Raw genomic sequence first — 26,567 nt, 5'->3', positions numbered from 1 at the left:
GATTGAACAGTTTTCCATCAGATCTAGTGTGCAAGTAAATTTCCTCAGCTGAGGAATCAAAAGCTTGTTTCAGTAGCAGGGAGAGGAAGATCCCCCAAAAATTTGGGTCAAGTATAGAACCTTGCCTAACTCTACAACAAATCTGGAAATCTTCAGACCCTGAGCCATCATATTAGACTGTGCCATACATGTTTTCATGGAAGGATAAAATCATGCCTAAGAACTTGGGGAGACATCCAATCTTTTCTAGAAGTCCATATAGTCCACTTCTACTGACAAAGTGAAAAGCCTTTGTAAGATTGATGAAGGCTATGTAGAGGGTTTTTTTTGTCCTCTGCATTTCTCTTGTGGTTGTCTCAGTGAGAAGATCATGTTGAAAGCAGACCTTTCAGCTCCAAAGCTGCACTGTGATTCAGGATAGATTCTGTCAGCAAAGGTCTGAAGTCGGTTCAGGACAATGCAGGTAAAGGCTTTTCACATAATACTAAGAAGGGAAATGCCACAATAGTTGTTACAGTCGCTCCTGTCAGCCTTGTTTTTATAGAGAGTGATGTTGGCATCTCTCATTTCTTGTGGTACTTCACATTCTTTCCAGTTCAGGCAGAGCAACTGCTGAAGATGTTGCAGTAGAATAGGCTTCCCTCATTTTATGACCTCGGACGGTATGCATTTTTTTCCGGGGGCTTTTCCATTGGGGAGGCCACCTATGGCAAGGTTAAGCTCCTCGACAGTCGGTTCATCATCGAGTTGGTTCATAACAGGCAGGCTTTTGATGGTGTTGATGGCTGCATCCGTAACAATATTTTCATGAGAGTAAAGCTCAGAGTAGTGTTCTAATCAGCAATCCAGCTGTTTGGTGCAGTTGTTGATTGTTTCCCCAGTTGTTGATTTCAATGGGGCTGTCTTCTTTGATGTTGGATCCAAGTCTTTCTTGATCCCGTCATACATGTTTCTGATGTTGCCTATATCAGCTGCTTCTTGGATGCTCTCACATAAGTGCAGCCAATAGTCATTGGCGCAGCGTCGAGTTCTTGCCACTCTCAACTCTTGTAAGATTTTTTCATTCGGGTCTCTCATAGTTGGTTTGGGCTGTGCGTTTGGCCTCTATGATTGGTGTCAACACACTAGAATATGTGTCAAACCAGTCATTGGTCTTGTTTTTCTTCTTCCCAAAGACTGGTGGAGCTGCATCGCATATTGTGTTCTTCAGTTGCTCCCACTTCGGCTGGGCACTTGTGGCACAATCACTGGTGTCAAGGGCTTGTAGCAGTATGTTCTTGCACTGCTGTGACTTTTCTTGGTCCGCTGTGGCATTGAGGTTAATACGAGGACATCCTTTTACTTTAGATCTATGTATTTTCTTTGGTTTGTCTGACCTTGCTGCATACCAGAGAGTGGTCTGTGTCGCAATTAGCACTTTGATAACTGCAGGTAATGAGGATGATGTTAATGTTGGCACACTGTGATGATAAGATCCAGTTGGTGCCAGTGGCCAGTCCGGGATGTTTCCAAGACATTTTGTGTTGTGACTTTGGAAGAATGAATTTGTTACACAGAGGTCATAATAGGAACAAAATTCTAGCAGTCTCTGACTATTTCCATTCATCTTACCACAGTTCAGTGTTGACCTAGATAGTTGGTCCATGCTTCATGATCAGCTCCCACCCTAGCTCCCCTAGCAGGAAAATATATTTGTGTTTCAGAATCTTGCTGGTGGTGGTGTTCAACTGATCGTAAAACTGGTCTTTGAGGTCAGAAGATGAGAAGAGTGTTGGGTCATACACTCACAAGGTTGCCTGGGCCCTCAGATGTGAACAAACGTAGTGCCAAAATTCTCTCTGATCCATTTGTAGGTGACTCACTCAGCCCCAGAAGTGAGTTCTTGATGGCAAATCACACTCTTTGCTCTCGTGTGTCTTCTGTGCTTTTCCCCTGCCAGAAAAAAGCGTAGTTTTTTCTACACGCAGGGGCGAAAGAAAATGCAGGCCTGTTATTTACCAGGCTGCATGTGGCAATAGACTATATTGGTAAGGGATGCAAGGAGAATATGGGTCACGATGCAAACTGCAGACACACACACACAACTAAAGTTAATCAATTTAAAGTTTTATTGGGGATAATTACAAGGGGTAAGGGAGGAGCGTATGATTAGCTAATAGAGTTAATGAAACTTAAAACACACAATGACTAAAATATCTACTAACAATATTTATAAACAAAGATGCAGCATTTAGTAATAACTGATACTTACAAATACAAACCAACGCATAACGACCGGCAAACGTAGAAGCTCTGTTTGAAACACGTGAGCTGAGAGAGAGGCTTTGAGGTGATCAGGCTCGGTTACGGGTGAACACAGGATACACAGGATTCGTTTTTCTTTCTCCTCTCCCTGCCTGCACATGGCAGGCAGGCCTAAAGTACCAATTATGACATCATAGAAGTGTCATAGGGGACGGGGCCCAAAACCTGTTTGTGTTCGTTTCTGATTGGCACAAGCAACGTTTATACCATGTAGGGGAGCAGGTGCCTTAAAGTCTGGCTTCGCCCCCAAAAGGTGAGGAAATGCATATTGTTTTAGAATGCGTTCAACACTGAATGACAAAAGAAGAGGCCAGGGCAATACCGGTATGGGCAAGTTTTACAGGATGCAGACAGGAACTCATCTCAACATGCCCCCGTGCCCTGGCCGAAATAGTTTGGCCGAAAACCTAAACTTCCGAGTCCGACTCCTCATTCCCACCTACGAGGGGATGCGCTTCGGGGGTGGAAGCGATGCAGGCCGAGGCAACAAACTTGTGAATGCAGGCTTTAATGAAGGCACATCCGAGACAGAGAAGAGCGAGCCCAACCAGAAGGGACACAAACAGGGATTGGAAATAGGATTTGTAGGGCGCAAGGCCAAGCCAATCGAGCCATGACCAAAACTGGAAGGACTCTCGTGACTCTCTGACAGTAGAGCTCAACGTTTGCAGGTCTTTAACAATTGAGGACAAATTAGGAGAAATAGAAGGCAAAGAAACGCAACATTTATCAGCAAAGTCAGGATATACTTCAGCAAATTTAGTACAAAATGAGGAAGATTGTAACAAATATTGAATCATTAATCTATTTTGAATACTATACTGAACAAGGGAATTTAACTGCTGATTAATTAAGAAGAGGCCCTTGCCCGTAGTATTAGCAAGCATTTCAATAGCAAGGGATTGAAACAGCACTTGATCACGTAACATCATATAACCAACAGGGTTAAAACTAACAATAGAGGAGGCGAGGGAGGAAGCTGCTGTTTGCAAATGAGTCCAAAAAGAGTGGGTACTATGATGGTGTCGGTGGCCAGATGGCAAGGTATAAATACCTCCGCCCTGTAGATACAGGGTGCCAATGGTGCATATACCCCGGGGATTGGGAGGAAGCACAGCAAATGCAACATTACCGCAAATCCAAAAATGACCGGGTCTTAAGGAAGAAACTGTGGTATGGCTCCACCCATTATTGGTTACAGAATAAAAGCTGGATGCACGATTGATACATGCAGCCTCAGCATGATGCATATGCTGGGCATGAAACAGATACGTATGTGTTATGGAGGTATAGAAGGTTCCAAAAAAAATATTATAATTAAGACGATAAGAACAATTAATGGGAGGGGGGTAGGTAAAATTAAGAGTGGGTTAAGTTAGGGAGGTATTAGCATAAGAGAAACTCCACATAGAACAATTAGAATAAGTACCAACCCAAGTAGGGGCTGGGGTTAAACTATTACCAACAAAAACCCAACAATGAGATGCTGGAACTCTAATACTCTCAATTAAAGGAAAGCTATGATCACTTTGACCTGAAGCATTAAGAACTGGAAACACGTAAGAATTAAATTGTGAAGAACAATTATTCCAAACACTAGAAGCAGCCCACTGCACATAGGGGGAAGAACAATTTACACTAGATATATTAAATAAAGAAAAATGATAAACTATTGGTACAAATTGAAAGGGTAATGGATATTGAGGTGAGAACTGAGTGGAGCAAACAAGACAATCTTCTGGACTCAGCGCTGACAGGGACTGGTTTCCGCTGACCTCCTGCACCCAGTCGGCGGCGAGCCAAGTTTGTAGTCTACCCTCTCCTAAGGGCTCCGTGGGCAAAGATGTTGTGAGGCAGAGCAGAATAACAAATACAAACCAACGATAAAATTAAACCAAAATAAATTTTAAATACAGATAAATGCAAATACTTTGAGGGTATTTGAGGGTATACTTTTATGATGCTTTGTTATGTTTGGGAGCCAAAGGTGGAAACCTGTTGAAATTGTTTGGTTAGCTTTATGCATAAATTGTTATTTTAAAACATTTTGGTTATGACATTCTTATAACTATAATTAGAAGTGCAAACTATAAAAAGCCCAAACAAGAAATTGACATTTGTTAATATTATCTTTACCTTAATGTTGAGGTTTCCCCTTACATTTTTTTTTGAATAACAAATTTAAAAAAAAATTAAAAAACAAAACTGTGATTGATAAAAGATAATTCCTTTGTTTGCAATTGCATTATTTGTTGAGGCAGAAATATATGTACATATATTTGTAACTGAAACCTTTTTGAACTTTGCACAAAAAATTGGTGTTAACATACTATGATTACACCTCAACCATGATTTTAAAATAGTGTGGTACCACATCTTATATATATATATATTTTTAAAAGGGTGTAAAATTGACTTTTGTTGCAACAAAATAAAAATAATTTGTGAAAAAAAAAATAGTCATGTGACACACAACATAGACACAACACACACACATGACATACAGGACAAACTTACAATTAAAAACAAATGGCACCAAAATCCTATACATATCTATACAAAATAACACAACCAAAAATAAAAAGTAAAAGGGTTAAACATTTGAATAAACAAATTATTACCTTATTTAAAACTTGTAGCATAAATTTGATAAAAATATATTAGTATTTGCCAAATGTATTGTATTAATTCGGTAACAAGGAATTTTGCATTACTTTATATTTAACATTATTTTAAAACTCTGCTATATGGAAATAAGAAAAGCCCATGTTTCAAATATTAGTTAGTGGTTAGGATTAGAAGCAGAGAGTGCACTTCTGTTGCTTGGCAACCATATCTTCAAGAAAGTTAGGAATAATTCCAGCTGTTGCATTCCTGAAGGGTTAAAATAATTAATTTACTGGATTTAAAGTTTTTACCTTGTTTTCCTTTTGTTTCTTGTTTTGTTCTGTTTTCAATTGCTTTATTTTTGGGGGTTTCTGTAAAAACTATAGCTTTTAACTTTTAAAACAAAAAGAGAGAGCCGAAGTGAGGAGAGGCGGAGGGGGAGAAATGGTGGGGGGTGAAGAGCAACCTAGGAAGGTAGCGAGACCTGAGCCAAGAAAGATTAACTCCATCAAGGTTAGTTATCTCAATAGGCAAAGCTTCTGCTACAGTTTCAGATTCAGTAAATTCTGGGGCTGTTGGCAGAGCTGGATACAGAGGAGTTTTAGGAGCTTCATATGGGGAGTGGCAAAATTTTCTGAGAGGGACTTGGGGGGGGTAGTGATGGGCTCTACATTTTCTGTCATTATCATCTTTAGGAGAGCCTGGGGCTGCCTGTTTAGCTGCAAACATTGTGCCCCCATGGAGGACAGAGCACAGATTGACGGCCTTGCATATCATGCTAAACAGGACGGTGGAAACATCCTCAGATTTATATTCATCGGGTCGCAATTTTTTGGTTTTCTTAATTAAATCTAATTATTTTATCATCTGGCAGCACCAAGGTTCTCCACAGTCTCCGTGCACTGAGGCCACAGGGAACAATCGGCTGGCTGACACCTAAAGCTCGGGTGGCACCGAAGGAGGCATCCCGTATCTGCCAGGGTTAATGGCACAGTATAGCCTTTTAGAGTTTTACCCGAGCCAAGGGAACAGATCCATTCTATTTTTGGATTGGTCGAATTTTGGCTAGTAAAAAGGTGAAACTGCAAATGTTGGAACTGTTCAGTTTCATTATCTGCGCGGTCTGCAGCGTGCCACGGGCATGGCCCAACTCCCCTGCATCCTGTTCGTGACGCCATGTGGATTGCCACGTACACGCAGGGGCGAAAGAAAACGCAGGCCTGTTATTTACCAGGCTGCACGTGGCAACAGACTATATTGGTAAGGGATGCAAGGAGAGTATGGGTCATGATGCAAACTGCAGACACACACACACACTAAAATTAATCAATTTAAAGTTTTATTGGGGATAATTACAAGGGGTAAGGGAGCAGTGTATGATTAGCTAATAGAGTTAATGAAACTTAAAACACACAATGACTAAAATATCCACTAACAATATTTATAAACAAAGATGCAGCATTTAGTAATAACCGATACTTACAAATACAAACCAACGCATAACGATCGGCAAACGTAGCTGAGAGAGAGGCTTCGAGGTGATCAGGCTTGGTTACGGGTGTACACAGGATACACAGGATTCATTTTTCTTTCTCCTCTCCCTGCCTGCACATGGCAGGCAGGCCTAAAGTACCAATTATGACATTGTAGAAGTGTCATAGGAGACGGGGCCCAAAACCTGTTTGTGTTCGTTTCTGATTGGCACAAGCAAAGTTTACACCATGTAGGGGAGCAGGTGCCTTAAAGTCTGGCTTCGCCCCCAAAAGGTGAGGAAATGCATATTGTTTTAGAATGCGGTCAACACTGAATGACAAAAGAAGAGGCCAGGGCAATACCGGTATGGGCAAGTTTTACAGGATGCAGACAGGAACTCATCTCAACATCTGGGCCCTCTGATGTGAACAAACGTAGTGCCAAAATTCTCTCTGATCCATTCGTAGGTGACTCAGTCAGCCCCAGAAGTGAGTTCTTGATGGCAAATCACACTCTGTGCTCTCGTGTGTCTTCTGTGCTTTTCCCCTGCCAGAAAAAGACGTATTTTTTTCTCTGAGAGATCAGCTTGATGCTAGCCGCGTTTCTTGGAGGGATGTGATATCCACATCGAGTCAGAATTAGAATTAGAACTGGAATTAGTCCCCCCAAAACTGCTCCCAAAGGGCCTGATTCAGTGGTTATGGAATCAATGCTCATTGACTTCGGTGGATTAGATCCTCAGCTGGTGTTAATAAGCAGAGCTCCATTGAGCTGAAGGAAGTTAAATTGATTTACACTAGTGAAGAATCTGGCCCAATAAGCTTTGAGTCAGAACCAGTGTTAGGAGTACTGCATTGATGTCGCTGGGTTTCAGTAGCTCAAGAGCTAAGAAAGGAAGCAAATGTACCAGCTAGCCAGAGCAAACTAAACCTTCCGAGTGTGAGTCCTTTTGACTGTTTTATCCAAAGTTGTGGGTCCCGAATACCAGCATACAAATTGTTTGAGGAACTGGGCTATCTAATTAGATCATCCCCCTACATTTTAAATATGTGGTCAGTCTAGTTACTTCATAGCACTGAAGACGCTTCAAAGACAGAAGAAAGCATAGTGATAAAGAATGGAAGGCAAAGATTAGTGTCTCCCTTGTACCAAGCACAGAGGAAAAAGACGGACGTACAATACAATACGTACAGTGTAATGAACACCGAGCTGTAAAAACCCCCAAGAGAGAACATTTTTAAATGACATACTTTGCTTTTGTTAAGAATGTATTTGAATAGAAGAAAGCTTTGTGTATGCCAAGAAAGAAAGAGAAACCTTTCCAAGATGCTTTGCCATAAAAGACTGTTGTGGAGAGAATATAAAATATTGACACAGCGGAGTACAGCCACATCTGTGTTCCATGACACTATTGGAATGGACCATAGGGAAATGAATCTCTGAAGTTCTTTAACAAAATAATTCCATAATGCCGACATGTAGACAGGTTACATTCAGCCTTATAAATGGTAAGCCCCAGAGGGTATACAGGCTCAACTTCAGTTTTCATCAGACCTGAACCCTGTAACAATTTTTCTTCCATCCTAGCCTTCTTTTGGTTTGCTGTCTGATGGGTTCTAAGCTTGATCAGCTTTGGAATGGATTGCTCCATTATGGCATTGCTGTAACCAGAATGGCAGGCAGAAATCATATGAACATCCTGATCCTTGTGGGAAATGAGGTGCCTAGACCAATCCACACACATGTCCTTTCAGAGTGGGATATGAGCCAGCATGCAGAGGCTAAAATTCATGCCTGATCTTTGTGTATTGCTTCCTGTCTGCAGCACATGAATGAAGTAAGCATTGGAAACACAGAAACTTTCCCACTCTTTTTGATCCTTCCTCTTTTCCTCCAGTGTATATTTTTTTCTATTTGCCTTGTTAGCAGGGTTGATCCTACAAGACAACTGAACCTAAATTCAGTAATTAATTAGTTCTTCCCTTTCCCAAAAAAGACATTTGGCTACCAGAGGACCTTAAAGGGAAACTCTGAGTAAGAGACTTTATGCAAATACAAAAGAAAGAAAAAAGAATCTTTTCAGAATGATGTTCCTGTTCCTTTTGATTTCCAAATATTTTAATCTGGACAGGGCTTTTTTTAGCATTTCTTTTATTTGTGTTCATAAAGTTTGAAAAGCATTTTTTGTCCAGTTGCTTATGGAAAAGCTGCACTAAATCCCTTTGCAAAAATCCACAAACCCAAAATTAACTGTCTAATGTTTGAAAGAAAAGTGGTTCTAATAACACCCCGAGAGCTCAATATCTAATCACTAAAACAGTGGGAAGTCTAAAGGGCTGTTAATACAAAATAGAAGCCTTCATTAGTTTGATCAAAACAAAGCATTTAAACTGACAGCTGATGTTTCACAGAGTGGACTGGGGTCTGCTTCATTACAGCATGATGCTTCAAGAGCAGTAACTCTAATGGGGAAAAATCTTTGTTCAAATAGACACAGAGCCGGTTTGCCTATGATCTGGGGGTGGGAAGTTCACCCCTATGTTTGCGATAAATATGACCTGGACCTGACCATAAGCCCTTAGAAGTCATTGTTAAAATGGCCTTTGACTACAGCACCACCCAGAATACAAAGATAGTGTTATGACAAAAGTACAGTGTGCTAGAACCTTAATTGTGGGATGAAGTAAGTATACACAGGCCATAGCATATAGAAGAGAAGCTGAGGGTAGCATGGACCATGATATAGAAGCTCCAGGTACAAATGCTTCTTTCATTCCTCTTCTTTTTTTGTTACCAGATTTTACCTTCAAATAGCACGGAAGTCCCCTCTAATGCTGCAAGAATGCAAGGTACAGTATATCTCACAGGATTTTGTGTGTGGAGATTCATCCCAATGCAAAGGGCCAGCACTTAAGACTTTAGCACGTTTGGTTTAAAGTGGATTATGGTCTATTTTCTATTAGTATTAAGGGCCCAATTCTGCAAGGTGCTGAGGCCAAGACCCTTAAAGGTATTTAGGCACTGATTTGCACTCAATTTTCATATATTCCCATAGGAGTTCAAGACTCAGCAACTTCCAGGAGACTGGTTCCTGATTTAATACGTGCAAATATTTTGTTTTCCTTTTCATTCGAATATTTCTTCCTCCTTCCATCCACTCATTCATGCTAACTAATGAACAGGAAACCAACAACAACGTGTAAAAATCCTGTGAACGTTGGAATTGACTACACCCATAGTGGACACTTTCCCAAAGCATCCCTGTGGTAGCAGCAATTTAGTGTTCACTGCAGAGATAAGTGACTGTAGTGTATAGGCAAAGGCCAGCCCTCCAGAACGCACCTCATTTATTGATGAGATTGCAATAGTTCTGTCAAGTGCCAAATAAAGTTTCTTGCCCTCAGAGAATGTTGCCAGAGGTCTGCTGTTGAGGGGGCTTAGCCAGCTACTAAATAAAGCAGAGGCCCTTGTGAGTTTACAAAATGCTTCCTGATACATTTCCATTTTTGCAGACAATACTGGGAGTTGTTAGACCTGTATAACTTGGTACAGTAACTCCCCGATTAACGTTGTAGTTATGTTCCTGAAAAATGCGACTTTAAACTAAATAATGTTAAGCTACACACACACACACACACACACACATTACATTTTAAACAAACAATTTAATACTGTACACAGCAAGGATGATTGTGAAGCTTGGTTGAGCTGGTGGAGTCAGAGGTGGAAGAGGGTGGGCTATTTCCCAGGGAATGCCTTACTGCTAAATGATGAACTAGCATTTGGCTGAGCCCTCAAGGGTTAACACATTGTTGTTAATGTAGCCTCACACTCTATAAGGCAGCAGGAATGGAGGGAGGGGAGACAGCCTAGCAAAGAGAGACAGAGACACACACCCTGTGTGTGTGTGTTGGGGGAGAGAGATGCACATTGCCCCTTTAAGTATGCTGACCCCACTCTAAGTACACTGCCTTTAAAAAAATCAGGGCCTTGAGACAGCAGCTGCAGCCAGCAAGCTCTCTCTGTCCTGAGCCCTGTCCTGTCCCCACTAGGGTGACCAGATGAGATGAAGAAAATATCGGGACACATGGCGGGGGGGTGTCCGCTGGCGAAGCAAAAAAAAAAAGCCGAGTACTGCCTGTGGATAAAAAAAAAAAGGCGAGTGCTGCCTGCAGAGCAAATACAACAACAAAAAAAGGTGAGTGCTGCCGGCGGAGCGAAATATTGGGACAACCACCCAAATATTGGGATGGTCCCAATTTTATCGGGATGTTTGGTCACCCTAGTCCCCACCCTGCTCTATATGGAGAAGGGGTAAGTAGGGTGCAGGAGCAGGGGGGAGGGGAACACTCTGACATTTGCCCCCCCTCTCTCTCCCCTCCTCCCTGCACAGCAAGCAGGAGTCTCGGGGAGCAGCTCCAAGGCAGAGGGCAGGAGCAGCACATGACAGTGGGGGGAGGCACAGCTGAACTGCCTGGCAATTGGTAGCCTGCTGGGCAGCTGCTGCACAGGGAACTTAGGGGAGTGGGGAACTGATGGGGGGCTGCCAATCCACCCTGGTTCCAAGCCCCCACCAGCTAGCTGCAAGGGGCTGCTCTTCCTGCAAGCAGTGGACAAAGCAGGCGGCTGCCAGACAACATTATAAGGGAACATTGCACAACTTTAAACGAGCATGTTCCCTAACTGATCAGCAACGTAACAATGAAACAACGTTAAGCCGGATGACTTTAAGTGAGGAGTTCCTGTACCAGTAACCTTAAACTTCTAGCTGCTGTCACGCCTCTCCAAATACCCTCTCTGCCTATACCAGGAACTGGGAAACATCAGCATGCACAAAATGCACCAAACTTTGGCTTTTGTGGTAGTTATACAGATAGCTAATTAGAATAAAACTAGTAAATTGGGCAAACGATGTGTTAGCAATTATTTTACTTTAATATTTTTCTTGGCTCTATCTCATTAAGATCTGTTTTGCATTCTACAGGACTAATAACAGGAAAGCAAATTATGCCTGCACAGTGATGCTTTGTCTAGGAAAGTGTCTGTAGGTACACTCCTTTTACACTTGTATCTGCAGAGCTTAAAGATTGCTGCTTCAGGAGTCAGTTGCATTCATTGACAGCACTGAAAATATGGCTATTTACATTGTAGGGATCCATCAGAAATTGGATCCTGCAAGAAAGAGGACATTGGTCTAAATGCACTGGTAGCATCCACCTGAACCAGTGGTGGCATCCACCATGGCAAATGTGCTCTTGGGTTTGAGCAGATGGAATTCATACATTATGTATTCCAGACTTGCTCCTTTAATGGAGTTTACCTTCATTGATAACCTACATAGCAACAGAAAATACAAATCTCTGCATAACCGGGGTAGTTCCTAAAGGTTTCTCTGCAAGACCTCCTCCACCTGAGTTCTCCTTCTGAGATGACAAAAGACAAAAAACTATTTGGAACTGGATGGAGATTTCCTGTACCAAATGTCCCATGATTTAGGTACTACTCCTGCAACTAATTTGCACTGACTTAATACTGGAGGATCTCAAAGTGCTTTAAATTGGTGGTCTCTACCGGAAGATTTCTCCCCAAGAGTGCATGTTAAATATGGTCTAATTTTGTGGCATCATGCACTTTTTTGGTTACATGTGAACATTTCCTTAGGACAAATGGGAATGATATCAGATTCACTGTGGCAGAACACACCCAGCTACTAAGTGGGTGAAATTTTTAAAGGGAGTTGCAGCTAGGTGCATCTGCAAAGACCTACATTTTGCATGTCTATTTGCATACCTAAGTGCAAATGTGAAATGTATGTTGTATAATGTGTGTGTGGGAGGGTTATTTTGCAGATATGCCCTCTAAATGATCCTTTGAAAAATTGGCCTTCAGACATGCTCTTTTGGGGGAGATTTTCAATGGCACAAAGGACCCTTTGAAAGTTGTTGGAAAGTGGGCACCAACCATCCCTGCATGCTTTTGAAAATCTTGGCAAGGTCACTGTACTAGGTGGGATGGGAATGCAAGACCAGGGGCCAGGTTGACAAAAGAACTCGGCACCTACCCTCCTCTTTCAGTGCCTAAGTCCAACATTTAGGCATCACTGCCCTTCACAAAGCCATCGCTCACCAGCTGCGTAACTCTGCAGGTGCCACATCCCTGTAGGTGCCTAGGTTGCTGCCAGTAGGCATGCCTAAAGCCATCTAAGTCCCGGGGCCAACCCACTGCTAACAAGCTGCTCAGAGCCCTGGCTCATTCCTCCTTCCCAGCGGCATTCTCAAACCTGGCATTCCCCCATCTGTCTCACCGGCGGGGTTCAGCTGGGTAGGTGTGCTCAGACAGGGGTGTGTGTGTGTGTGTGTCTCCCAGCCCCGTGGTTAGATATAAATCCCCACTTTGCTTGATATGGAGCATGGGATGGGGATTGGGTTCTCTACTCTGCCCCTGCTCCCTTTCTTGTTTTTTTTCTGAGAAACAGTTAACTTCAGGAGAGGCTTCATGGCTGAGAATCCTGAGTAGAGATACGTGCACCCCACTGCCCTGTGAGTCAGGCACCTAAGCACAGATCAATGGGAGTTTTTTAAAGTTTTAGTTAATGAGGGAGAAGCAGACACTTCTATAGCCAGTAATAAGACTAAATCAAAAGAGGAGCTACAGTAGGTGTTTGCAATTCAGTGCCCTCTAATCTGTAATAATAATAATGAGATGTGGAGAGAGACTTGTTACTTGGGCCTTGCTTTGGAGTTTCATTTTCCTTTTTGGGCTGTTTTTCATGCCCAGCATATTACTTTGCTGCTAAAATGGATTCTTTAAGCCCCTGATTCCTACAAAATGCAAGCCTTTATGACCTATGGGGTTTTATCTGTTCTTGAATCTTTTTACATATTATACAGTTTAAAATGCAACACCGTGCACCGTATATTTCTGCCTAGACTGCAGGGCTTGTTAAACACTGCTCAGTGTTGAAGCTGTTGGGTACATGCACTAACACTGCTCGGTGGCTCAGGACTACTAGACACTGATGTACCAGTTTGGATAAAATAAAAACTGACCAAAACTTAAACTAGGCCAAATCCCATAAGTGACTGGGCTCAGCAGAGGACTCACTGGGTGAAATTCTGTGGCCTGTGCTATCTAGTAGGGCAGACTCAATGATCTATAGTCTCTTCTGGCCTTAAAATCTACTAAGTTTTGGTGGTTGAAGTTCAGCTACTGCTTTCCCCCACTATTGTATTGTAATGATTATTTATTCTGCAGCAGCACTTTAGAGGCCCCGGCTGAGATTAAGGCCCCGTTGTACCAGGCACCATTTAGACTGCAATGAACTGCACCTGGCAGAGGGGCTTGCAATCCAATAGACAAGACAGGCAAATGGTGGGATGAAGGAAATGCTTTTCTCCCAGTTTTACGGTAGGGATCCTGCCTTAGCCCCACCGACTGGACTTCTAGTTCAGTGGGGAAGTCCATATTCAGTGGGCAAGGGTCTCTTTTCGACTGGACATTCTGGTCGAAAACCAGACACCTGGCAATCCTAGTGGGGAGTAATTACCCATTGGAACAATTTAAGTAGGGATGTGGTGGGTTCTCTATCAGTTGGAGTCTTTAAATCAAGATTGGTTGTCTTTTTCTAGCTCAACCCCAAGACGGGGGCTTCATGAAGGAATCACTGGTTGGAATTCTCTGGCCTGTGGTATACAGGTTAGACTAGGTGGTCATAACTGTCCCTTCTGGCCTTAATGTATATGAATCTATGAACTCACTAGGCTGCCACTGAAAGGGGAGATAGTCCATCAACCACCACTGATGGACTGCTCGGAGGGCGTGAGTAACAAATTATTTGCAGACTTTCCTCTGAGAAGACATTAGGAGGAGCTGGGACCTGTTGACGGGTAAGTGTGTATGGAGGAAGAGAAGAAGGAAGAGTGCTGGTGTCCTTTGGAGGGAAAGGGAGACCTACCGGGATCTCTTCAAAAGTTTTGTTGCTTCAGACTTCTTGAGTACTCTGAGCAAATCACTTAGTCTATACGTGCTTCATTTCCCATTGGTACAATAGCATTGCCCTACCTCAATGGAGTATTATTGAGAGACCAAATCTATTAAAAATTGAGGGATGTTCAGGTACTGCAGTAAGGGGGGGCAGGTAAGCGCCTCAGATACATAGCTAGAACTAGCAAGCTGAGCATATTTCTCTCTTTTAGAGTGGGATTTTCCAAAGCATTCAATATTGGCCTAACTCTGCTCTCACTAAGAGCAGTGGGAGTTTTCCCTTTGTCTTCAGTGAATAATTTAGGCCAATGCAGAGTGCTTTTGAAAATCCCTCCTTTAATCTTTCCTCCCATTTTGTCACCATGGTAACAGGGTGCCCATAGCCAAATGCAATATTCCAGGTGTGGTTACCTCAGAGCCCTATGGAAAGGAGCTAACTATCTGCTTCTTTTATGATACAGTGCTTGGGGCACTAGCTTTCCTTGCTGCCCTATGACATTGCAAACTTGTGTTTAATTTTCTCTTTACTATTATCCCTAGATCTCTCTGTGTTACAGCATTTCAGGTTTCACCCTCGCACTAAGTAAATGTGTTCTGGATTGACTTCCCCCTCGCCCCGTGGTGTGGGCTTGAAGTTTGCTAATTTGCTTCCTGAATCTGTAACTTCTCTCAGCTCCTAGTATTATTTCTCCGTTTTGGTAGGTGTCCCAACTCCTCCCAGTTCAATATCATCTGCAAATGTAATTAATTTGCTCTTTTCTCCCTCTTCTAGATCCTTGACAAAGATATTTGGTCTGCTGCTTATATAGGGAGCACCCTCCCTGAAAGATCAGGCTACTGTTCTTTCCTCAACACTGACTTCTCTTGTGACACCTTCTGAGAATCTGTCAGCTGATCTTACTCACTGATAGGAAAAAAAAATACTTCCAGATGAATAAGCACCAGTAATTTACTGCATTTCAAATATGTGACAATTTCTTCTTTCCCTAATTCTATCAAAAAAAAGGGGGGGTGGGGAGGAGACAATCAAGTGTGTCTTGCAAGATCTGGTCTTCATAAACTCAAGCAGTGTATTATTCCTCGTCTTATCTTCTAGATATGTAGTAATTTATCTCTCTTAGTCTGTGTTCCATTATTTTACTAAGGATGGAGGATAGACTTATGGAGTGGTAATTTCCAGAATCCTTTATTTTATTTCATTTTGGCCTGGAAAACTGAGGAGAAAGCAGGATAATAACTATCAAAACTATTGAAATCATCATAAAATGAAAATATATTCTTTAGGTAAACTAAAGGCCACATTATAAATAATTACTCTATGAAATATTTGTTTTACTTTGTGATTTTAGTAATAAATACACCTCTGCCTCAATATAACACTGTCCTTGGGAGACAAAAAAATCTTACCGTGTTATAGGTGAAACCGTGTTATATTGAACGTGCTTTGATCCACTGGAGTGTGCAGCTCTGCCCCGCCCCCCGCTCCCCGGAGCATTGCTTTACCGCGTTATATCCAAATTTGTGTTATATTGGGTGGCGTTATATCGAGGTAGCGGTGTAGCTTATTATATACCTGAAATGCTCCTTGCTCTCCTGTTTCAAAACAAAATCCAATTTCCTAGTGGACTGAAAGAAAGTTTACTTTATACTTCATAAACTGTGTAAGGAACTTTTCATTTGAAGGGAAAGTTAACTATCTGAAACAAAATGACAAGTGTATTGGTCATACTTTTGCATTCCATGTACCAGCAGGGAGGAAAAATATGGTTATTTCACAGGATTTTAAAACTAGAATAAATGTTTTAAAGGAGAATATATATTTCAGGACGGGAAGTGGTAGGAGGTGTGCTATTTTTATCTGTTTACTCATTGAAATAAAGATGAGCATGTAAATTATAACTAATCTCTTAGGTTACTTTTACATTGGAGGTATAAACAGGTTTTTCTTTGCTTCTCAGTTCTTTTTGGCTTAAACATATGAACAAATTCAATACCTTGAACACAGCAAATCCTAATTTCTGTAGAAAGGAAGTGTGAATACTTTCTGCTTTCCATTTACTTTTTGTCCACTCAAAAATAAAAGCAATGGTTACAAACCAAACTTTGAGAATACCCTGAGTAAAATGCCAAAGCAAGTTTGTTTTCATTTAATAGTCAGTATCTTTTAAGACAATGCATTGCAAATAAGTATGTAGTGTCATTTGCACTATTTGACTTTTTTATTCATGGTTTTCAGAGAAAATAGGTGTGCAAGTCATTTTTAACTTGACACAGAATGGCTAAATCCAGCAGGCCCTGGGCAAAAGCTGTTACAGACAATTTACAGCAGGTCTCATCATCTCTGTGACCCAGCCATTAGAGACCAACATTGCTTCCTCAGTCACACACACACAGACACCTTATAGTTAGCCCCAGAATGCATTTGTCTCCCCTCCCCCCAACCCCCGAAGGACTACCACGTAGAGCTGGGTGGGGAACTGTTTTCCAGTCCCATGAGAGTTTTCAAGACATCCACTTCTTTTCCCAACCCAAAATGGGACAAAGAGTCAAAATCTCAAAAACTGGCACAAGTTGATCATCTGAATTGTTTTTCAGCTTGAGTCAACGGAAACATTTCATGTAGGGTTTGTCTTAACAAACATTTAGCTTGTAGCAAGCTTGTGAGCACTTACAAGTAACCTCATTGTCATCAATGCCACTGTTTGTGTAAATGCACCATGTAGGGGAAGAGTTGCACAATATCACCAATAGGGCCCCATTCTATTTACATGTAGGCCCCTTTACACCTCATTGGCAGTGTAAAGGACACATTAAATGGGTTTAAATGATACCTACATCCACTTTATAGCTCCTGTACACAGCCACCTCTCACAGGACAAGGCTTCCTGCCAAGACTCTGACATGGAGGAGGCACAGGAAAGAAAGGAAGCTGACCTGTCTTTAATATTGAATGAAATCAGGTTGAGTAATGGCTAATGCCGAACAATGTGCTGAGGAGAAATGACTAGGGTTAAACTGATTTAAGTGCCAGGACAAGTGCTGTAGAAGATAGAATTAGCAGCAATGAGGCTAATATTACAGGCCACCAAAGAGACAATGAAATGCATAACATGAAAATGTGCTCTCTTTCATAAAACCGATGACCTGGAAAATTGCCACAGGAGGTCCGATTTGAGTCATTGCACACCGAGTTCATTCACCCTCTGCTCATGGATCTAGCTGGAGGGACAACTCCTATTTTCTTAATACTCCAACACTAAGTGCTCACAGACTTCCCACCAGCAAGCCCAGAAGTGACAAGGAACTAACACTAGCGCTTACGGTGGCTTTTTTTTGGGGGGGGGGGGGAAGTTCACACAAAAAGAATCTGCATTCAAAATGGTCCAAAATAAAAAGAAATTGTGTATGAAAAGCATTCCGCTTACTTTTTCAAGATCTTTCAGCTGAATTTTCTTGGAAAAGGCAGTATCTAGCAAGCTGTGGTCTTCAATAAGCCCTGCAGTACTGTTATTAGTTGAATTGAAGATTTATACTACTGTGGTGCATGGAGTCCTCAATACCCCTTGTGGTATACAGTGTACAATTACATTTACAGGCCCTGCTCCAAAGATCTTACACGCTAAGAAAACACAGAGATTCTTGGAAGGGGCATAGACTTCAGCCAGCCCAGCAAAACGTTTGTGTTTGTCAAGGCTCAAGGTTTTGATCCACGACAATAACTTGGCGAAGGAAAGGTCTCTGGGATAACAGCACTGAAGAGGAATAGTATTAGTGCACATTTAACTAAGCACATGCCTTACTGTGGAGGATTCTTTTGTTTAGTCTTCCTATCACTGGCTTGTTTGTGTGCTGGTATCTCGGGATTCTGCTGACCATATGGATACATGTATTGTTTGTTTGTGTTGGAGGCTGGCAGCATACTGTCTCCAATTTCCCACCTGGAGCGCCTGCAGTGGAGTTGTTGTCTGAGCTCCCCAAACCCTCCCACTCGGTTTTTCTGAGCCTGATCCAATGCCCATTGAAGTCAATGTGAGCTATTCCAGTGTGTTCGGTGGGCTTTGGATCAGGCCCCTAATGGATAAGAAGGGCACCATCTGTGTAGATATTTCAAAATGTAGAAGAAGATGCTGAAATTCCCCCTTCATTATGATTATTGGCTCATTGCGTTTGCTTTTGAAGAAACCATTCATTAAATTTTATTTTCTATTTTAATTTGTCATTTTATACCAGTTAAACTAGAGCGCGCCCTAGAGGCAGTTGTGTGAAAAGCCACTCAGCTTGATTTCAGCTCTTCCTGTAGAGCAGTGGTTCTCAAAGCCAGTCCGCCGCTTGTTCAGGGAAAGCCCCTGGCGGGCTGGGCCGGTTTGTTTACCTGACGCGTCCGCAGGTTCGGCCGATCGCAGCTCCCACTGGCTGCGGTTCGCTGCTCCAGGCCCATGGGGGCTGCGGGAAGGGTGGCCAGCACATCCCTCGGCCCATGCCGCTTCCCACTGCCCCCACTGGCCTGGAGTGGTGAACCGTGGGGAGCTGCGATCAGCTGAACCTGTGGACGGGGTAGGTGAACAAACCGGCCCACCAGGGGCTTTCCCTGAACAAGCTGCGGACCGGCTTTGAGAACCACTGCTGTAAAGCATTGTAAGAAATGCTATGGCCCTGTGGTTTTGTTAATCTGACTTTAGTTCATGCTTGGGCTCCAGAGTGCAGCTACTCTAAAAATACTGTGCAGTTTAACCTCTATTATCTGCAGTATGCTCCAGAGAGCCGCTCCTGGAAGGTCTCTGTTTGCCCGCTATTCCTCCTTGGTTATTGGAGGTGAATTAAAAGTTGTCATTCCTGTTATTGTTTTCCTACAAAAACATACTCACAGGCTTATGTGTTTAATTTAGGCATGCGGGTCACATGTAAAGGCCCACAACCTGGACCTCATTTCAGGAGTTCACTGTGCAACAAAGGAGGAACGCACAAGTGTTTCTGCAATCCTAGGCTGGCTATATGTGTTATCGGTGCTCTGACTGTCATCAGCCTTAAAGGAAAGTTTGCTGCAGAGCACAGAAACCCCAGCCATGCCCCATGAGCTCTGGAGTCACCCCCGTGCATTATAAGTCTGGAGGCAGTTGCCATAGCAGTGTCTATTGTAGGTGAAGGAGCTGGCAGTGGTATACCCGATTTCAGTGCAACTACTCCCTTACTTAGCCCCCATCCAGTCACGTAGCAATATTGGTTAAGAAAAACACATTGAAACTGAGGTAAATTGAGGTCAAGAGCTATAATGATGTTGATCGATGGATTACATGAAGCACATGCTTCACATCCCGTTTAAGTCAGCTGTTATACTCCTAATTGGGACAGCGGATAAAAGATGCATAGTGAATAGGAGGGACAAGGGAGCATTAATAAGAACAGTAATACCTAGCTCTTCTGTAGAGCTTTTCATCAGACAGAGAGCTCATGTGCCCTCGCTTTAAGGGTATTTCAATCTATAGGACGTGTCACTGGGGTACTCATTAATTATCTCCTCACTGTACTCAGCATGCCTCATCTCCTTCATTAGACTGGGGTTATACTGACATCACCTAGTAAAAGTAGCCTATTAAGCCAGACAAAGTAATAGAAATTGGAGCGTGATCTGCCCATGTTATAGGTACTATATTTGGGTCAACTAGAAAAAAAATCTCTTCTCATTCACGGTTCATTCCTGTGAGGGACTGAATGCTGGGCTCCAATCCAGCATACTGGCTTCAATGGGACAGTGTAAGTGGTTACCTGCTTTGCTGGATCTGACCCGATTATATTAAGTACAATAGAGTCAGAGTGTAAGGCCAGAAGAAATTACCAGATCATCCAGTCTGGCCTCCTGGACATTACAGGCGACCAGCACCCGACAACCACAATTAGATCAAAGCCTTTCAACCCTCGGGAGACTAGACTAATATGTGCCCTAGGCAGAGAACAGGAGGGACCAAGGTGCACCAGTGTCTGAGGCCCCCACAATGGCAGGGGGATGATTAAGTGAGACATATCTAGGTAATCCTGGCAAGGAACCCATACCCACAGACTGCAGAGGAAGGTGAAACCCCACAAGGACCCTACCAATCTGGCCCAGGGGAAAATTCCTTCCTGACCCCCCATATGGAGAGAAGGGCCAGATCTTGATCTGATGTAAACTGCCCAACTTCCGATGAAGTCAATGGACTGCACTAAATACACCTGCGGGGGATCTGGCCCTATACCTTATAACAGCCTAAGCTTGAGTTACTGTCCGAATAGTAAAGCAAAAGGCTAATCGGCACTCATGCATAGAGTAAGCACTAAGCAATGACCAGAAAGAGAAGAAGAGTTCACACAGAGGTCTGACCAAGAGATGTTAGTATCTGTAATGCTAGAAAGTTTGGGCAAGGTGCAGGGAAAAAAAGTCAATCTGTGCTAACCATATTACATCTTGTGTCATAGGAACCTTCCCCAGGTCAATTTGAATAGATTGGGATTGTGTGAAAAGAATTTTGGGGGGAGGATGCAGATATTTGGCCTCTATGATCCATGCAATATCTATGGGAACTGGCCAAGAAATTTAAAATGTTGGCTTATGATTGAAAGGCACTCTACCGTGGTCTTAAATAAAGAGATTTTGCTAACACTTGCATTCACTTTATTAGGTATCCATGGTAAGTTTAGTAGCTTTAATCAGAATGTGCTAGTACACTCTTTATTGGCAGAATTGCCAGTTACTTTTGTTTCTCAGAGAAAAACAGGTGCTCCCACAATGGCTTACAAATGTGACAGCTTAGCCATAGAAGAAAATGGGCATCCTTAAGACTGGTTTATATGATTGATATTTGGGTAACCTGAGTCCCTTTCATTATCTGTGCTGAAAGAAGAGGCTGGGATAAGAAATAAATCTCTAACAAATTTCCCATTTGAAGACTGTAGATTTCCACTATTTTGTCTGTCTTATTCCCTTTAAAACTAGTTTCCCTTTAACCTTCAATGTGTGTTTATCAATTGTAATTTGCAGCTTTTGCACACTGTGATGGCCAATATGACCAAGTTCCTTTTAATTTGTTTTTTCTTGATATTCTCTGTACCTGTGAGATTTGATGTTTGTTGCTTGTGACAGCAGTGTGTGTGTGTGTGTGTGTGTATACATATATATATATATATATATTGGTGGCAGGGGGAGAGACAACCTGTAGTTAAAAACTTTGGGTTTGATTCTCATGTCACTCATACTGGTATAAATCAGGAGTAATGAAATTATACCAGGGTAATGTCAGTGTGAGTGAGGCCTTCCCATGTTAGCTGAAAGCAGAATATAGATAATATTTTTGTTTACATTAGCAAAAAATAACCTTTGCCACGATGTCCAACTGACTGTTTCCTACTATGCTACTAGTAGGTTAAAGGTCATAGGTGAAAGTAAGCCCACTGAGGCATAAACAAGCCAAAATCAGCTTCCTGCCGTGTTTCTTCATTTCAGGAAGCATCAATTCCAGCTAGGACACCCTAGGCAGATAACAAGGTTCCCACCCATTGCTGGCCATACTGTTACAAAATCCAGCTAACCATTGCCAAAAGACAGTGCACAAAGGTAACTTCTTCTAGTATCACTATCAACAATAACAGAATTCCATTCGACCATACAGGTCCCTGACACTAAGTGACTATGGATTCCGTGTACACTGCCAGCCACACATACCGCATGCCACGTTTTGCCTACCTTTCCACTCCAGCCATCCCACTCATCTTCATTAGATCTGCTCACTTGAGAAGGACAAGCATGATTTGACACTAGTTGTGCTTTTGGGGTTTTTTTCTGTTCCCCCCACCCCACCCCATTATTTATCTCAGAAGCTGTCCTTCAGGTTTAAACTTAGCAATGAATTTAGGATCAGATTTTCAAAAGTGCTAAGGGCTAGATTTGTAATGATATTTTGGCAACTAAAGATGCATATAAGCACCTTGGGGGGGGGGAAGGAGAGGGTTGCAAACCAAGGTGCCTAATTCCCAAAAGTCTGGCTCTAAGTGATGTGGAAGCACAAGCCCCATGACTTTCTATGGGATTTGTGTACCTAAGTCACAAGGGTACATCTGCACAGCGAGTGGCAGCCAGCAGCAGCAAGTCTCAAAACCCAGGTCAACAGACTTGGGCTCATGGAGCTTGTAGACAATGCCACTGGGGCTGGAGTTCGAGCTCAGAAGAGTAGGGAATGGGGTGGGCTTCAGTGGCTGAGCTCCAGCCAAAGCCTGAACATCTACACAGCTATTTCCAGTGCTGTTATGAGACCCCACAAGCCCGAGGCTATCGACCCGGGCTCTGAAGTTTCCTGCCATGTAGAGGCACCGAAAGGTGCATTAGAAAAATCCCCCTCTTCGCTCTTGCTGTAGATTGGCTAAGGCATTTTCTTTAGCTAGTGAGTTCTTTGGAGGCGGGGCTATCTTTAAGTGTGGCTATTACAGGAAATAAACAAATGATGAATAATATCAATATAATGTAATGATACAATATGATACTGACATATTAATCATATATTTATAAGAATAGTATCCTGGAAGACTGCTGTGCTCCGACAGTTATCTTTATAATGACTGTAGCAGCTAAACAAACAAGAAAGGCAAAGGATTATCCTCCCCCCCCATCCTCCATTGTTGCACATACTTACTATAGCTCATTTTCCAGAACTTGCTTTACTTTTACATTATTATTAGCTTTCAAAAATACTTTCACTCTTGATCCTTTAACCACTGAGAACTGAACAGGGTTAGCAAGACAGAAAGCAATCATTTCAGGCTGGAAATTAATTTTGAAACTCTAAATTGGCCTTCAGTTTAATATTCTCCAATCACCTGACCTGCAAACTAACTGCAATAGTCAAGCTATAGCAAGGGAGACTTTTAAAGGATATGTCAGCCGGTTCTTGACATATGGTGCTGGGGACCTACTGTACAAGAATGTCAGCAGTACTCGAAAGGTTAATGGAAGTGGGATTTGCTAAGACATGACTGATTCTCCTAGAACAGGTGAGGGGGGGGAAGCTGATTTGGACAAAGCCCTTTAAAGCCCTTTTGCATTTGCATTTCTCTATCTGAAGGGAAGTAGAGCATTGGTCTCTTTTAACTTAAATCACCCTAATCTCTTGGAGTGATCCAAATCTTGTCAAAGAAAACATTTTCAGACTAGGAATGAGCTCTCAGACTGGGGAGAATAGTCAGTGTGGAGCTTAGGAAAACAAATCTGCCAAAGCACAGGAGCGCTGCTGATAACGTTAATACAGTTAAGGTTAAATGTTTTGGGTTGTTTTACTGTATAGGACCCTGACACAAACCCTTGAGAGATTTTCTCATGGCTTGTCCTTATCATGCTGGGTTGAAATGGTCCATTTTTACTTAAGAGAAGTAACTAACATTTCTTTACTCCAGTAAATATTCTAGAACAACTCCCCCAAAAGAAACAGGAGTACTTGTGGCACCTTAAAGACTAACAAATTTATTTAAGCATGAGCTTTCGTGAGCTACAGCTCACTTCTTCGGATGCATAGAATGGAACACACAGGCTTTGGCTACACTTACACTTCAAAGCGCTGCCGCGGCAGCGCTTTGAAGCGCTAAGTGTAGTCATAGCGCCAGCGCTGGGAGAAAGCTCTCCCAGCGCTGTCCGTACTCCACCTCCCTGTGGGGAATAACGGACAGCGCTGGGAGCCGTGCTCCCAGCGCTGGGGCTTTGACCACACTGGCGCTTTGCAGCGCCGCAATTTGCAGCGCTGGAGAGGGTGTGTTTTCACACCCTGCTGCAGTGCTGCAAATTTGTAAGTGTAGCCAAGCCCACAGACAGGGGATATTTATACATACAGAGAACATGAAAAGGTGGAAGTATGCATACCAACAGGCAGAGTCTAATCAATTGAGATGAGCTATCGTTAGCAGGAGGAAAAAAAACTTTTTGAAGTGATAATTAAGATGGCCCATAGAAGGTGTGAGGAGAACTTAACATAGGGAAATAGAGTCAATTGGTGTAATGACCCAACCATTCCCAGTCATTGTTTAGGCCACAGTTAATAGTATCTAGTTTGCATATTAATTCAAGTTCAGCAGACTAAATTTGTTAGTCTTTAAGGTGCCACAAGTACTCCTGTTTTTTTGGGGGATACAGACTAACACGGCTGCTACTCTGAATCCCCCAAAAGAATGATTCCAATCACTGTGCTGCATTTGATTTACAGTCCCCACTTATAATGTTATGAATAATAATGACTCTGTTCTTCGTTAAACATGATATACACGATATACAGTCCCTCTGGAATATATGAACTTTCATTGAACCAGCAATTATATTAGAAAATAATTAGTAATAGGACTTGCGCTTTTGCAGAGCAACAGCCAGATGGGAAAACAGGGTGTGTTGTTATCCTGTGTCACCCACAAACACACCCATATATCCAGTGACTGACACATCCTTGCTTTCTCCCTGCCGTACATTTCCTCACTCCCATTAATTATGCATCTCAAAAAGCTATGGCACATCTGCTGCTTACTTATTTTTTTGCCATTTGCTTTACAATGCTGAAAGCTGATCCTGTATGTAGGTAGGGAGATAAATAGATCAAGCCAGTTACTGTCCATCCACGTGGGTAATGAGATGCCCTGGGGACATGTTATGCACCATGGAAAAGGCACAGTATTTGAACTGCGTTGTCTTTCTAAATGTACAGGGTCCCTCTGGCAAATGGTGCCCAGACTCCACAAAAACATTGTGGGTAACGTGGAGAATACACAGCATGCCACTGGAAGCAGAGAGGGCCGTACAGACATGTGTGGCACTTTTGCAAATAAAGAGGCATGACCTGGGTAAAGGGGTCACAGTGTAGGGAATGCTCCTGGAGCTGAATGGTGCTCCCAGGACGCCATACAAATGACACATACATAGAGCACTAGGAAGGCAGCTGCCAGCAGCTTTCCACTGAGCACACAATTCCTCAAACCCAAGTGTACCCGCTCTGCAGATCAGGAACCGTCAGTTATAGGAAAAAACTCAGCAGTCATGGGCACGTTAGACATTGTGTGGTGGTCATGTTGTAAGATTAGAGGTCACTGCAGAGTGGGTCTAGCACTGCTGATCTAGGGGGATCTCAAGCAGTCACTCTGTGCTGGCTTATGCTGGTACCTCTATTAATCTTGACAGCAGCTACAGCAATAGTTTCTATTGGCAAACATCCGACAGGGAGTGAGAGACACAGTGCTCTTTGCCATTATGCCATCAGTCAGCAGCTCAGACACATCTTAGAAGGGCTTCACACCTGCATGCTGCCAGCAGGGCTGGATTAAGATATAAACTCTATAGTCCCATGCCCAGAGGTTCAATTCATTGAGTCCCCTAATGACCTCAGAATCTCAGCTTTCTGAGAACCCTGAGAGTAAATGACACAGTGATGTCTGACTTGGTCTGCAGAGAGCCTGAACCAATAGCTCTGAAAACTGAGAATTTCCCCATCCATCTTAATTACTGGGTAGTTAAGTCTGGAATCTGGCCAGCCTCTGCCAATACCAGCCAAGTACAGGGCTCTGAATCTGGGTGTTACGGCTCACATTGATCCATGCCAGGCATGGCTGAACCGTGGCTCACAAACCACATATGTCTCTTTTACAGTTAAAGTGCAGCTCGCAGAGTGCAGCAAGGTCCAACATGCTTTGTGGCTAGAATTAATATGAACATGAAATTTTTAAAAAGCTATACAAATTGTTGAAAGAATTTCAAAAATGGTTTTTGCTTTTATTGAGTGAAGCCAATAGTCTGAGAATGAGACCGATAGAAAGAGAAGCTTGCATATGCACATTATATCAGGAAATTTCGTTATTCTGTATTTAGCTGTTGTTCTGTGCGGACCTCATGTGCTCACAATCTCCCTACATTCCACAGGATACAGGCTTTGTTTACAGTTCATAAGTCACATCTGAATAACTTTAGATTTAAGTGTTAACCCAATGTAAATTTTGTGGATAACAATGACATCTTCAAATGGTAAGAAACGCAAGTATGAAGAAGAAAACCAAAGTTTTAAGCCAAAATGGGAGGAAGGTTTTGCATTCACTGTTAATGGTGGCAAACCCCTGTGCCTTATCTACAATGCATCATTCACTCACTACAAAGCAAGCAACTTGAAACATCACTATGAAACAAATCATAGTAATTTTTCATCTAAATACTCTCT

The 26,567-nt window shown here is 42.5% G+C and overlaps 1 long non-coding RNA gene across 1 annotated transcript; it reads left to right on the top strand.

The window, feature by feature from the left end:
* Positions 1-6,616: 6,616 nt before the first annotated feature.
* Positions 6,617-9,844, top strand: LOC120406449. The gene is made up of 3 exons (XR_005599266.1): positions 6,617-6,677; positions 9,182-9,233; positions 9,440-9,844. It is a non-coding gene; the product is annotated as an uncharacterized LOC120406449 (long non-coding RNA).
* Positions 9,845-26,567: the final 16,723 nt, after the last annotated feature.

This window comes from Mauremys reevesii, linkage group 5, assembly GCF_016161935.1.
Source record: "Mauremys reevesii isolate NIE-2019 linkage group 5, ASM1616193v1, whole genome shotgun sequence".
In the NCBI taxonomy this organism is placed as follows: Eukaryota; Metazoa; Chordata; order Testudines; family Geoemydidae; genus Mauremys; species Mauremys reevesii.
The sequence above is the reverse complement of the archived record's forward strand: the minus strand, read 5'-3'. Positions and strand labels throughout refer to the sequence as shown.